The sequence below is a fragment of the Elaeis guineensis genome, chromosome 4, assembly GCF_000442705.2.
Source record: "Elaeis guineensis isolate ETL-2024a chromosome 4, EG11, whole genome shotgun sequence".
In the NCBI taxonomy this organism is placed as follows: Eukaryota; Viridiplantae; Streptophyta; class Magnoliopsida; order Arecales; family Arecaceae; genus Elaeis; species Elaeis guineensis.
Genome location: NC_025996.2, coordinates 30,422,425 through 30,435,018, shown reverse-complemented (window position 1 = coordinate 30,435,018; position 12,594 = coordinate 30,422,425). Strand labels below are relative to the sequence as shown.

The following is a 12,594-nucleotide window of genomic DNA, read 5'->3' as shown; positions in this document are numbered from 1 at the left end:
CTCTATTTTGTCACTAAAATTTTTAATTTTTCTTCATATTTTTTTAATACCTAAAATTGATACTTGCATAACTAATAACATTCATAGAGCAATATCCAATCTCCTATTTCTCACGCCAGGCAACATCAATTTCTCTATTTTAGCAAGATACACTTAATCATGAAATCTATAATATTTTATCCAAAATCAATTAATTATAATATTCATAACACTATAAGTATGTGCAAATGCACATAAAATATATATAATATCAATCACATATGTCCAAAATACATAAAGCACACAAACAATAAAATATATAAAATAAAACAAGTGGCACATAATAAAGCACATAACAAACTATGAAGTGCCTAGATGTGTATCCCCTCCACCACAGCTATGTCCACTTCTATCTCCCTCCGACGCATGTTGCTATGAAGTAGAGTCCTAAATATCATATATCCATGTATAAGCATGATATAGCACAAAAAATGAAGAAAGATATTAAAAATTATATTTCTTCAACTACCTAAAGCTGAGTTAGAGTTTGAGCCACCGAAGGAACGTCAATGGAGTATATGGGTGTGGTGGCATCCATCAAGGAAGAGCAGCCCACCAAGCAGATGACTAACACTATGGAGCTATAGTCAGAGTCGTATCCGAAGATCTAGAAGAATGCTCAGTTGTCTATCCAGATGATGTCGGTGGTGGTTGTGGATGTATCAATTGAGACAAACCATGAAAAATCCAGCCTATAAATTACTATTGTGCAAGAAGAACCTAACCTATTGGATTTTGTTGTGCCTAAATATTCTAATTTAACTTATCCATATTCTTCTACATAAGACGCATCTCCCTCGTCACCTCATCATTCGAATGCAGCTGCGCGTCACATCCAACAATGCTAGTTTGAGATGATATATTGTTGGATTTAGATGGAGGAGGAACTAAGCTATAACCTAACACAAACACTCTATCCTTTTTGAGCAGTCCCGCAGCAGCCAACCAAACCTCCTCATCCAAAAAAAAATAGAAAAATAGATCCTCACCATACTTCTGTCGCACCATAATATCATATTTCTCCTGCTATGTAAAATCAAAAAAAATTCAGTATATAAACAATTAATATGACAAATGCTTTACAATAATAAATATGCAAAATAAAAAGGAACAAGAGAAAAAAATACTTACACTCGCTATCTTTGCTTTCTCAGATGTAAAGATACTATCTTCTCTTATGAGTGTGTTCAAACAACTCTTTGTCATAAATCGATTTATCGAGCATCATTTCCTATAATAATTTAAAGACTAAATTAATGCTCAATGCTTATGAAAAAATACCATAAAGGCAATAACAATTACTTCAAACATGTCTCCAAACATTAATCCAAAGTAGGTGTGGGAAGTTGGAATACTGACTGATGTGATTAAACATGTCTCCAAATATTGAAAAAATCAAAAACTAAATCCGAAAATTAAAATGCTTGCAGCATAAGATAAGTACCAAAGAGAGCTCTAAAAGTACATACCATACGTCTATCATGAGCATACATAATAGCAAACCCGCTTGTATCGATGCTCACATCAGACTATTGACGGTTCTTTGCGATCTTCAATTTCTTCTGCCATTCATCCTTTATCCACTCTACCATCAAGCTAGCCCATTTCTCAACAGTCATAAAAAGAGAACCTTTACCAATTATTTCACTCAAATCTTTTGTATTATTATTCTACATTATCCATTTCCTTAAATAGTTTAGCCTTTGACTAAGTCATCTTCCTGCAACCTTCATGAAAACCTTTTTTCAATATACTTTTAGTAAGGTCAGGAGCAAATTTATAACTATCCTATAAATATTATAGAAGCACATCAATCAATAAAACGTATTAATCTAAAATCAATAAAAATAAGAATCAAGTATGTAATTACTAAACAAGTTTGTTTCATGTATACAACAAACTCATCAAACAAAAAGTTCTTCAATTCCATAGGGTACATGGACCATCTGATACAACCATTTGGAAGGTTATCCAAAAGATGTATCGCACGGCATCACTAGGATAGAATTTCTCCCTAAAACAAAAACAACACAAAGGAACCATCAACTGCCAACATGTATATTTATACAATATAGAATAACCACAAAGTCTACTTTTGTTTTTACTCATGGTGCATGTGTAGAAATAACAGTCAACTCAATCCCAATCAAGACAGGTTCTTCATCATCTTTGGAGACCGATTCTGATTCTTCTGGTGCTATATTTGCAGCTGTTGTATGTGGTTCTCTGTCTCGGATTACCTCTGATAGTGGCGCTGTGTCTCAAGTAGCATTATCTTGAGCTGTCTCTAGATGTTCTGTGTTTGGAGATGCATTATCTTGGACTACCTCTGATGGTGTTATGTCTTGAGGTGCATTGACTATAGTTGTAAATGCTGTTAAGTTCGGAGGTGTAGTTATATTTTTATCCAAAATACAGGCATTTATGTCATTATGCATTCATGTCATGACATTATTTTATCCCAAACAAGAAATAGTAGATGAATATCATCTGCTCTAGTAATATAAATTGGTGAAACTAGCTTCTGAATGATAATTAACACCATAGTTGTATCATGTATGACATGTTTAAAATCATTACTTGGTAGAACTTTGTGGACACAATCATCCTAAGAAATAATTTTGCTGTACTGTTACATGTGCGCTATCTATGGTCAAAGATTTTCTATCAACTCATTTGTGTTTGTATAAAACTGTACAGATTTTATGTTAGCCAATAAGCAAGTCGCTAACAAAATTATATAATATTACGGTCCACTCATGAAATATCTATTGGTGACCAGTTATTCTTTTACATAAGAAAACTGATATATATTCCTGTAATCTAGCTGGAGGAATTGAAAATGGTTCGACAAAAAGAGTTAACAAATGGCGATGTTGGAAGAATTGGGAGAATAGACCTACCTAAGGTATGAAGTCCTCTTACCCTGTCATTTTTCTGTGAAAGTGATGCCTTTCTTTTATGTTTTCCTTTTGTAAATGAGGTTGGTATGCATACTCCTATGAATAAACTGACTGTTTTAAGTTCTGTTTCAAGTACAGGTATTTACTTATATTGCATCATCCCAGATTATCAAAAGATGATTAAACATGAGCTCTCATTGTAATTCTAAAAACATAATCATCTACCAAATGAAGAGAAAACATTATTGTTCCAACAAGTTGCTTTCAGTAGGTTTGGACAGCTCCGTGAGGCTGACTTGAATTTCAAGTAATGAGAATCTTGAACATGCAACCTTCTCCTGATGTGGACAAATTAAAAGGGCCGTGCAAAATAATTCGATCAATTAAAATACCAAATCGTCCTTCCTCATTTAATTTGACTTATCAAATTGCAATTTCTTTTTCAGGTTGTTGCAAGCAAGAAGTGCAATTGACTGCCTAGATCTGTGGATTTGCTGCATCATCACAGCATGAGCTGATGCAATATGAATGAAGATGGCAACTCTCTTTTGTGCAGAATCAGGAAGGTGAGAGGTGTGAAGCACCAGTTGCGTATAGAACCAAGTACAAGCTTGGGACAGGGTGGCCGTTCTTGTCTCACTGTGCCAAAAAATGATTCCTTGAGGACTGGTGTCCTGAATGATTTTGATGGAGACCCTGTTGGTCCTCATTTTGAAAGCCTCACTCCTTAGATAACAGTCCTAAGGAAATATGTTTCTTTCCCAGTTACAAGGTCAGCTGGTCAATTATTCTATGAGTTTTTGGAGGAAGGATTTCCAATCTCGGTACGTTTAACCCACTCGCACATATCCTTAATTTGGTCTTGTACCAAGAGAAAGGAAGCCTTAGGTTTAACCAATTTGCCTCCAACTTCTTTTAACTCAAGCTCCGATCATTTGCAGAACTGTTTTAAATCACAACGGGCTTGCAAAGTATCTTTTGTCTTGCCTTTAATGTCACCAAATGTGATTTGATCAAACTGTTCTACTCTAGCTTTCACTTTTCTTCCAGTCAATCGAAGTATAGGACCTTTTTTCTCCACAGTAGATTTAGTAAATGCATCCTTTTGTTTTCAAAATGTATGATTGGAAGAAAGAAATAGCCGATGACAATCAAACCAACATGACTTCTTACTACCACCCTTCAGTGTGAAAGAGTTGGTATCTCCCGTACAATAAGGACATGCAAGTCTACCATATGTGCTCCATCCTGACAACATCCTATAAATAGGAAAATCACTAATTATCCACATTAGTGCAGTCTTCATGTTAAAATTTTGTTTTCGATGTGCATCAAAAGTACAAACACCGTCATTCCACAACATCTATAATTCATCGATTAATAGCCTTAAGCAAATATCTATGCTTTTACCAGGTGACTTCGGACCAGGAATGACCAATGTTAGGAACAAATTACGTCTATCCATGCACATTCCTGGGGGTAGATTATACGGAGTCAAAAAAATAGGCCAGCATGAATAAGGTGTTGAGCTTGATGTGAATGGGTTGAACCCATCAGTACAAAGACCTAATCTAACATTCTGACAATCACTTGAAAACTCTGGATGCATCAAATTAAATTGCTTTCATGCTTTCCCATTCGTCGGATGCAAAATCACAGCAAAATCATGCCAAACCCCTTCCTTATGCCATCTCATATACATTGCAGTCTTGCTTAACATATACAATCGTTGGAGTTTAGGAGCAAGAGGAAAATATCGCAATACCATATGTGTGGTCCATTGCATTTTTTTTTGCCCACCTCATTGGACTTGAATCGAGGATGACCACAAATAGAATAGTCTATTTTCTGACTATCATTCATATAATACAACACGCAAAAATTTGAGCAAATATCTTTCTTTTGATAGCTCAATCTCAATTCCTTTACAATTTTTTTTGATTGATAGAAATCTTCAGACAACTTTTCATCCTGAGGCAACATGTTTTTAATAATTCAAAGCATTTGATTGTAACATGCCTTGCTCATACTAAACTCTGATTTCAAATTCAACAACTGAGTGACCACTGATAACCTAGTATGCTTACTGCAACCCTTCTATAGTGACTCATCGATATCTTTAAGCCATTTATAAAACTTAGCGGCCATTGGATTTGGAGATTCATCAAAATCCTCCCTAGCACCATTATTCAATTCAGGCCTCCTCGTGGCATCTATAACCATATCCACATAAAAGTTCATACCATCTGCACTCCTCTATCAATAGTTTTAGGACTAGACTCTTCAGATCTAGAATAAGATTTTTCATGCAGCATCCAGGTGCGATAGCCATCTACAAAGCCTTTCTTCTAGAGATGAACTATCACTTCATCGAGTATCAAAAATTTTCTATTCTTACATTTAAGACAAGGGCAAAGAATTTTTTCATTTTTCATGTGCGATGGATTAGAAATTACAATGTCAATAAACTTAGCAACTTCATTCTTAAATTCATCTGTCACTATTCCCTTATAAATCCTACAATGAATCCAACTCCGATTCGTCATCTCTATCAATTTTACCAAGTGATAAATAATAAAATTTAAACATACATATACTCAAAAGTAGTATGCAAAAATTTAAAAAAAAACCACAAAAACATGTAACAACTAAAGTAGATGTTGATACGTGCCTTGGTATTATATCCAATAAAATAATATTTATTAGACACCTTTTGGTACGTGTCCCTAAATTTTTATTTTGACATTAAGGATAAAATAATATCATGGCTATTAATAAAAAATTAAAGCTCACTTTGACTATGTCTTTGGTGGGATCATTATAATATAAAAAGCCACCTTGACACACTGCCTAATAAAAGAGAAAAATTGCTCTGCTTTATCCTTTAGTTTAACCAAGCATGCTCTCGTCCTTCCCCTCAAACTTCCCCACAAATACAATGAACATTTCAACAAACAGGCACAAATTCATTTTATTTTATTCTTAGAGACATTTCAGCAAACATGTTGCCTACAACCGCATTACTAATATATTCTCATTTAAAAATCATGAGTTCAGAATGTATTAACTGGAGTGGTCTCTTTCTATATGCTGGGGCTTTTTTTTGCAGGAACTGAGAGCTGGCAGCGCCTTGGACAGCAGCACAAATAAAAGTGCCAGTTAAGTTTATTGTGGGAGACCTGGATCTTACCTACCATTTCCTAGGAATCCAGGATTACATACACACCGGTGGCTTTAAACAGAATTATTACGGCTAATCCCCTCGTCACCTGAACGTCGGAGGCGCGCACCTGCAAAAAAAATTCTTACTGATCGGAGATGTCTCTGACGGGAATCCTCCGATGCTTAAGTCAGAGAGGAGATTAGGCAACAGTGAAAAAATCAAGGACTCAGCGAGAGAGAGCTTATCAAAACTGTTGCCTTACCCCGTTTTATAGTAGAATGTGGTATGGTCCCACCGTTAATGGTGTAGATAAATGGAGAGTTGTCAAATCACCGGGAGCTATCAAATCATCATGGGTTGTCAAGTCATTGGAATTAATCCATGTCCTTGGCAGGACAATACTCCATGACGGTCGTACAGCATGTCCTTGACAGGACAACAGCCCATAGTGATTATATAGTGTTTGGACGGACTGACCGACTATATGTCGGTATTTGATTGTCGGGACGTCGGGTGATGACTCGAAAATACCGTCGGCTGATCTGATGCCTTGTGGAAGTCGAACGTCAGTTGCCACCCTCGATAGTAAGTCGGTGATATGGATTCGACTGTTCGATCGGTTGGAAACAGTATTGATCTGTTTGACCGATATATTTTTGATCGTATATTATCGACAGTCATTGTCGGAGTCGTCTGTCCGTCTGATGGATAGAGTCGAACATCGATCGAATCATTTCGAGGATAAATCGATGCATAGGAGTCAGCCTATATATCCCAACAAGAATGTTCCATTGCTTCAGGAGGTTGTTATTATGGAGCGATTTGGTCACTTTATCAACCAGGAAAAGGCACATGAGATCACTGGTCACATCTATAACTTCATTAAAAAGTTCTGAGCTAGCATGTGGTTTATCCAAAATTTGTGACAATGAAATCATGTCCAATGTACCATCGAAATGATATAATAAAGGGGGATAAAGATTGAACAAGAAATTCTTTCACCATTCTTACTTTTCCCATCGTTTGATGGGTGACCAAAAACACACAAAGTCATGTAATAATCTGTGCATTACAAGATTAAGCTTCTACCAAGATTAAGACAAAACCCACAAAACCCCAACCGAAACCTAAGAAACTCCTCCGGTCTCTCTCAGGTGTCCTCTTTCTCCACAGATCTTCAAAAAAGAAAATGAAAAGAAAAGAAAAAAAGGGAAAGAAAAACAAATATATCAATCTATGTGGGGAAAAATATTACCTTTTGATTTCTTCCATTTTCCCGGTGATTTACTGCCACAACCTCCAGAACCAACTCACACCACCATAAGTCGCACAAAATCCCATATACTTGAGACAAAAGCCTAAATGGAACCTAAGAAACCCCTCTATCTCTCTCAAGTGCTCTCCTTACCCAAAAAAAATAATGAAATGAATAGAAAACGAAGCAGAAAGAAAAAAATGATCAGGGAAAGGTCTTACCTTAAATTTTTTCCGTCTTTCCTTTGTTTTCATGGATTTTTCCTCTGTTTTCCCCCAATTTTTCTCTTCCTCCTTCCGTCCTCAGGAGTCCCAACCGGGTGGGAGGCTTGGAGCGGCCGAATAGGGTCAGATGACGGCTGGGGTTTCACGTTGGGTACTTCCTTTCTATTTTCTGTTTTCAGAAGTCTCAATCAAGTGGGAGGATAGCTGGGGTTTTGCGTTGGGCATTTACTCCCTGTATTCGGAAGTCTCAATCGAGTGGAAGGCTTGAGCGGGTTGCCAGACGCCGGTGTCTAATTAGATATAAATTAAATAAAAAATTCATAAATTTTAATTTAAACTATTTATATTAATAAAATATAAATTTTAATTAAATTAAATTTAATTATTAGATAAATGATCAGACCTTATCTATATAATCTATCTATTAAATAGATCAAATTAAGATATATACGTAAATTTAACATGTTAAATCGATTTAAATTTAATAAATTTAAACATATTAAGCAGATCAATAGGATCATCGGCTAGCTCATCATTGAAAAGTATTTTAAATAAGAATGAGTGGAACTTGTGGCATGCTCTGTAATGGTTGAATAGTTTAAAATTAAAAATGATTAATTTAATTAATTTAATTTAAAATAAATTAATGATAGTTTAAAATTATTTTTAGAATAATTTTAAAGTATTTAATATATGTATGATAAAAATATAATAAACAATTAATAATTTTAGATAAACCAATCTAAAAATAGTTGATTATGATTAAATTTTATGATATTAACTGATTTATTTTAAAAATTTTAATACATAAATCACATAATAGACAAGCAAATTAATATATAATAAAAAATAATTTAATTTAAACAAATCAATTTAAAAATTTGACATAATTAAATTTGATGATACTAACTTATTTTTTTTAAAATTTTTAATACATTAATCACATAATTAATAGATGTCTCAAAGTATAATAAAAAATAATTTTTAAACAAACAAATCTAAAAATAATTATCAAATTTTAAACTTTCATCTCTATTCTATTTCTAATCCGCCCCTATTGCAAATAAAAAATATAGATCCATCTCTCTACTATTGCTCGGTCGTCGCTACACAACTGTTGTTCTCAAGACACAGTCGCTAATTTATCACTAGTCTCTCTCTAATATTTTGTTTGAAAATATATATCCGTTGATAATTGGTTGTCATTCAGTCACTAAAAGAAAATTATTCAGGACATATAATTTGTCACTAATCTATCACAATGTCGTCGCTACATATATCACGGATTTGTTCATAATCCCTTTCTATATTATCTCTAAAAAGTATTATGTCGAGAACAACATCCGTCTCTACTTAGTCGCTATTCTGTCTCTCTATTTTCACATCATTGTCACTATTCTGTCGCTATGTCGTTACTAATATTACATGAAAATTACGCACTAATTTTAGCGACTGATGCATATTCGTTACAATTTCGTCACTATTATAAATCATATAGCGGCCATTATTCCGTCATAAATCTATTGCTAGGTCACCTACGAGTGATATAGCGACAACGTTTGAGTGTTGTCACTATGGTGTCACTGTTCTGTCTCTCCTTTATCAGAAAAGTATCGCTATTCTATCGCTATATCATTATTAATATTAAGTGATAATTATACACTAATTTTAACGATTGATGCATATCCATCATGAGTCTATCACTATTATGAATCATATAGCGATCATTATTCCATCACAACTCTATCGCTAGATTACCTGCAAGTGCTATAGCGACAATGTTTGAGTGTTGTCACTATAGTGTCGCTGTTTCGTCTCTCTTTTATTAGAAAAGTATTGCTATTTTATCGCTACGCCGTTACTAATATTACGTGGTAACTATGCATCAATTTTAGCGATTGATGCATATTCGTCACGAGTCTATTGCTATTATGAATTATATAGCTATCATTATTCCGTTACAAATCTGTCGCTAGATCACCTGCGAGAGCTATAGCGACAACGTTTGAGTGTTGTCACTATGGTGTCGCTGTTTCATCTCTCTTTTATTAGGAACATATCGCTATTCTGTCGCTACACCATTACTAATATTACATGATAATTACATACCAATTTTAGTGACTGATGCATATCCGTCACAATTCTATCGCTATTATGAATCATATAGCAGTCATTATTTCATCACAAATCTATCGCTAGGTCACCTGCGAGTGCTATAGTGATAACGTCTGAATGTTGTCACTATGTTGTCGCTGTTCTATCTCTCTTTTATTAGAAAAGTGTTGCTATCCTGTCGCTACACCGTTACTAATATTATGTGATAAGTACACGTTAATTTTAGCGATTGATGCATATTCGTCACAATTTCATCGTTAGTACGAATCATATAGAGGTTATTATTCCATCACAAAGCTGTCGCTAGGTCACCTGCGAGTACTACAGTGACAATATTTAAGTGTTGTCACTATGTTGTCACTGTTCTGTCTCTCTTGTATTAAAAAAAGTATCGCTATTTTGTCACTGTACTGTTACTAAAAATATGTCAAAATTATACGTCAATTATAGCGACGGATATTTTTCTGTCCATACTTCATTGCTATTGTAAATTTTATAACCATCACGAATTAGTCACTAATGCACCTGCGAGTGTTTCAGCGATAATGTTTATATTTTGTCACTATATTGTTACTATTCTGTCACTATTAACAACGGCATACCAACCGATCTTGGATGTTGCTAAATGTCTGCATCTAAACTGTCAGATCTTGTAGTGCCTCCAACTCGACCGAAGGATTGAGAGCTCGTCCACATTTAGAGCCACTCGTAAGTACTATATCTTCGCTAAATATATTTAAAATTTAATCATTTTAGAGTCTAACATTTATTATTCAAAATCAATTTTGCAGCACATTTAGAGAGTCTGGGATGCCTCGTGTGGTTATCGAGATCATTCAACAATTGATGCTAGGGTCGATAAATGAGTTCCCCAGTTGGCTGTTGGAGGCTCGTGATGCAGCCTGAGAGATGTTCCTGGTAAGTCAAAGATGTTTAATTTTTAAATTTGTAACAAGTTTGTATTCTATTTATTAATACACAATTGTTTCTGCTTGTAGAAGTACTATCGATTTGGGACCCCTTAGGATGAGGAGGCTGGCCATCGAACTTTCGAGGAGGTGGCCACACGTAGGCTCCGGGATGGACTGTACAACCTTAGGCAGTCCGCCATAGAGTACTTCAGTTTTGACTCACCATCGGACTGAAAGTCTTACACAGATCACTTGATGCGGGCGAACATATGGGAGGCCCTCTATGATCGATGGAGCATTGAGGAGTACTCTAATAGACGGCAGAGGATACGATAGAATCAGACCGTCTAGCAAAATCCGATCAAGCACACCGACGGCTTCATTGGCACATATGTTGTGATGGATAGATTGATAAAAATTTTACACTTAAATTAATTTCATATTGAATTGATCATATGTATATTTTAATTAATTTAATTTAATTATTTATTTATTATAAACATGACAGTTGGATCGTGCATCAGGATAGCTGTAAATATGGAAAGCCACACACCAGTCTAGGAGGACTGGTGATTACTTAGATCCTCAATCTCGATAGATCGCAGTAACAACTTAAAATATTATTTATTAAATTTTTATATATACGGATATGTATAGACTAATAAATTTTTAAACTGTATAGACAGATTACGTGGAGTATCTTGTATCGTGGCATGGTGAGGATCCATCCTCTCAGCGCTTCCTTGATCTCGAGGGATGGCTTAGGGCCACCGAAGGGATGAGTAGGAGCTAAATCATAAGATTCAACCATAGCTTCGATCTTTCAACAGCTCGATACTCTTTGACATCCTCCTCTCAGATCCCGACGACTCAAACAAAGGGTGATACACATATGGAGAAGGTCATGCAGAGACTTTGGTGCCAGTAACGATCTTAGAGTTTTCAAGATACCGTCCGCGATACAGTCATTGAGATTCTTTGAGATCCACATCTACACGATCAGCTAGACTCGTTGTCATAGCCGTCACAGTAGATAAGTCTATTAATAATTTTTTTTATTTATTTTAAATTTTTATATTTAGAAGCTTCACATGTTTTGGTTTGAGTCCAAAAAAAAGATCTATGGGGTAAAAATTTAATCTAATCATCCAATTGATGGATCGAAGATGTCTATAGCTCCGTATCATCAAATAGAATATATAGAAATAATCTGATCGAGAATCGGAGTAGCATATCGAAATATATACCTCCGTATCGATATATATATTTTCATATTGAAATCTATTAATAATATTTTATTTTTTTTATTATAGGATACTGGGACATCCGGTTCTCATCCACCAGTTGTTGGAGAGGACGTACAAGAGTAGAAGAAGGATGAGGAAGATGATGAGGTGGATCTCACATGAATTTTTTTTTGATATGTATGTATTTTTTATACTTATAAAGCAGTATAAATTTATAAAATTATAAAATTTATATTTTAATATAATATAATTAATTTTATATTTATGATTGTATTAAATAATTATTATTTTATTTATAATAGTTTTTAAAAAATATAATTACTTGTTACTATGTCTAAAATAGGTTTTTAAAAAATTTAATTATAAACTTTTTAAACAAAAGAAAAAACTATTAGAGATGCTAATAGCCATCGCAAATAATTCTTTAAAATTATAATTAAAAAATTTAATTATTAATGATGGCTTTATTATCGCTAATTATACATATTAGTGACAAGCTTATTACCGTCGCTAATTATTGTAATTAGTGACGATCTTATTTTTGAAGACCTTTTAGCGAAGGGAGTCGGTCGCTAATAAGATCTTTTTGCGATGGAAATTCATCACTAATATTATTAGTGATGGACAGCATTATTAGCGATGGCAAATAACCTTTTTTTTTTTGCAGTGATACCACTTTCACCCCTAGTACAAATTGACATGTGAGACAACACGTGGTATGTCATACATCAGAAATC

General features: G+C 34.4%; 1 long non-coding RNA gene across 1 annotated transcript; it reads right to left on the bottom strand.

Moving 5' to 3' along the window:
- Positions 1 to 211: 211 nt before the first annotated feature.
- Positions 212 to 7,834, bottom strand: LOC114914133 (uncharacterized). The gene is made up of 5 exons (XR_012140863.1): positions 7,582 to 7,834; positions 1,509 to 2,413; positions 1,171 to 1,270; positions 509 to 1,062; positions 212 to 426 (listed from the first exon to the last, which is right to left on the bottom strand). It is a non-coding gene; the product is annotated as an uncharacterized lncRNA (long non-coding RNA).
- Between the last annotated feature and the right edge of the window lie 4,760 nt (positions 7,835 to 12,594).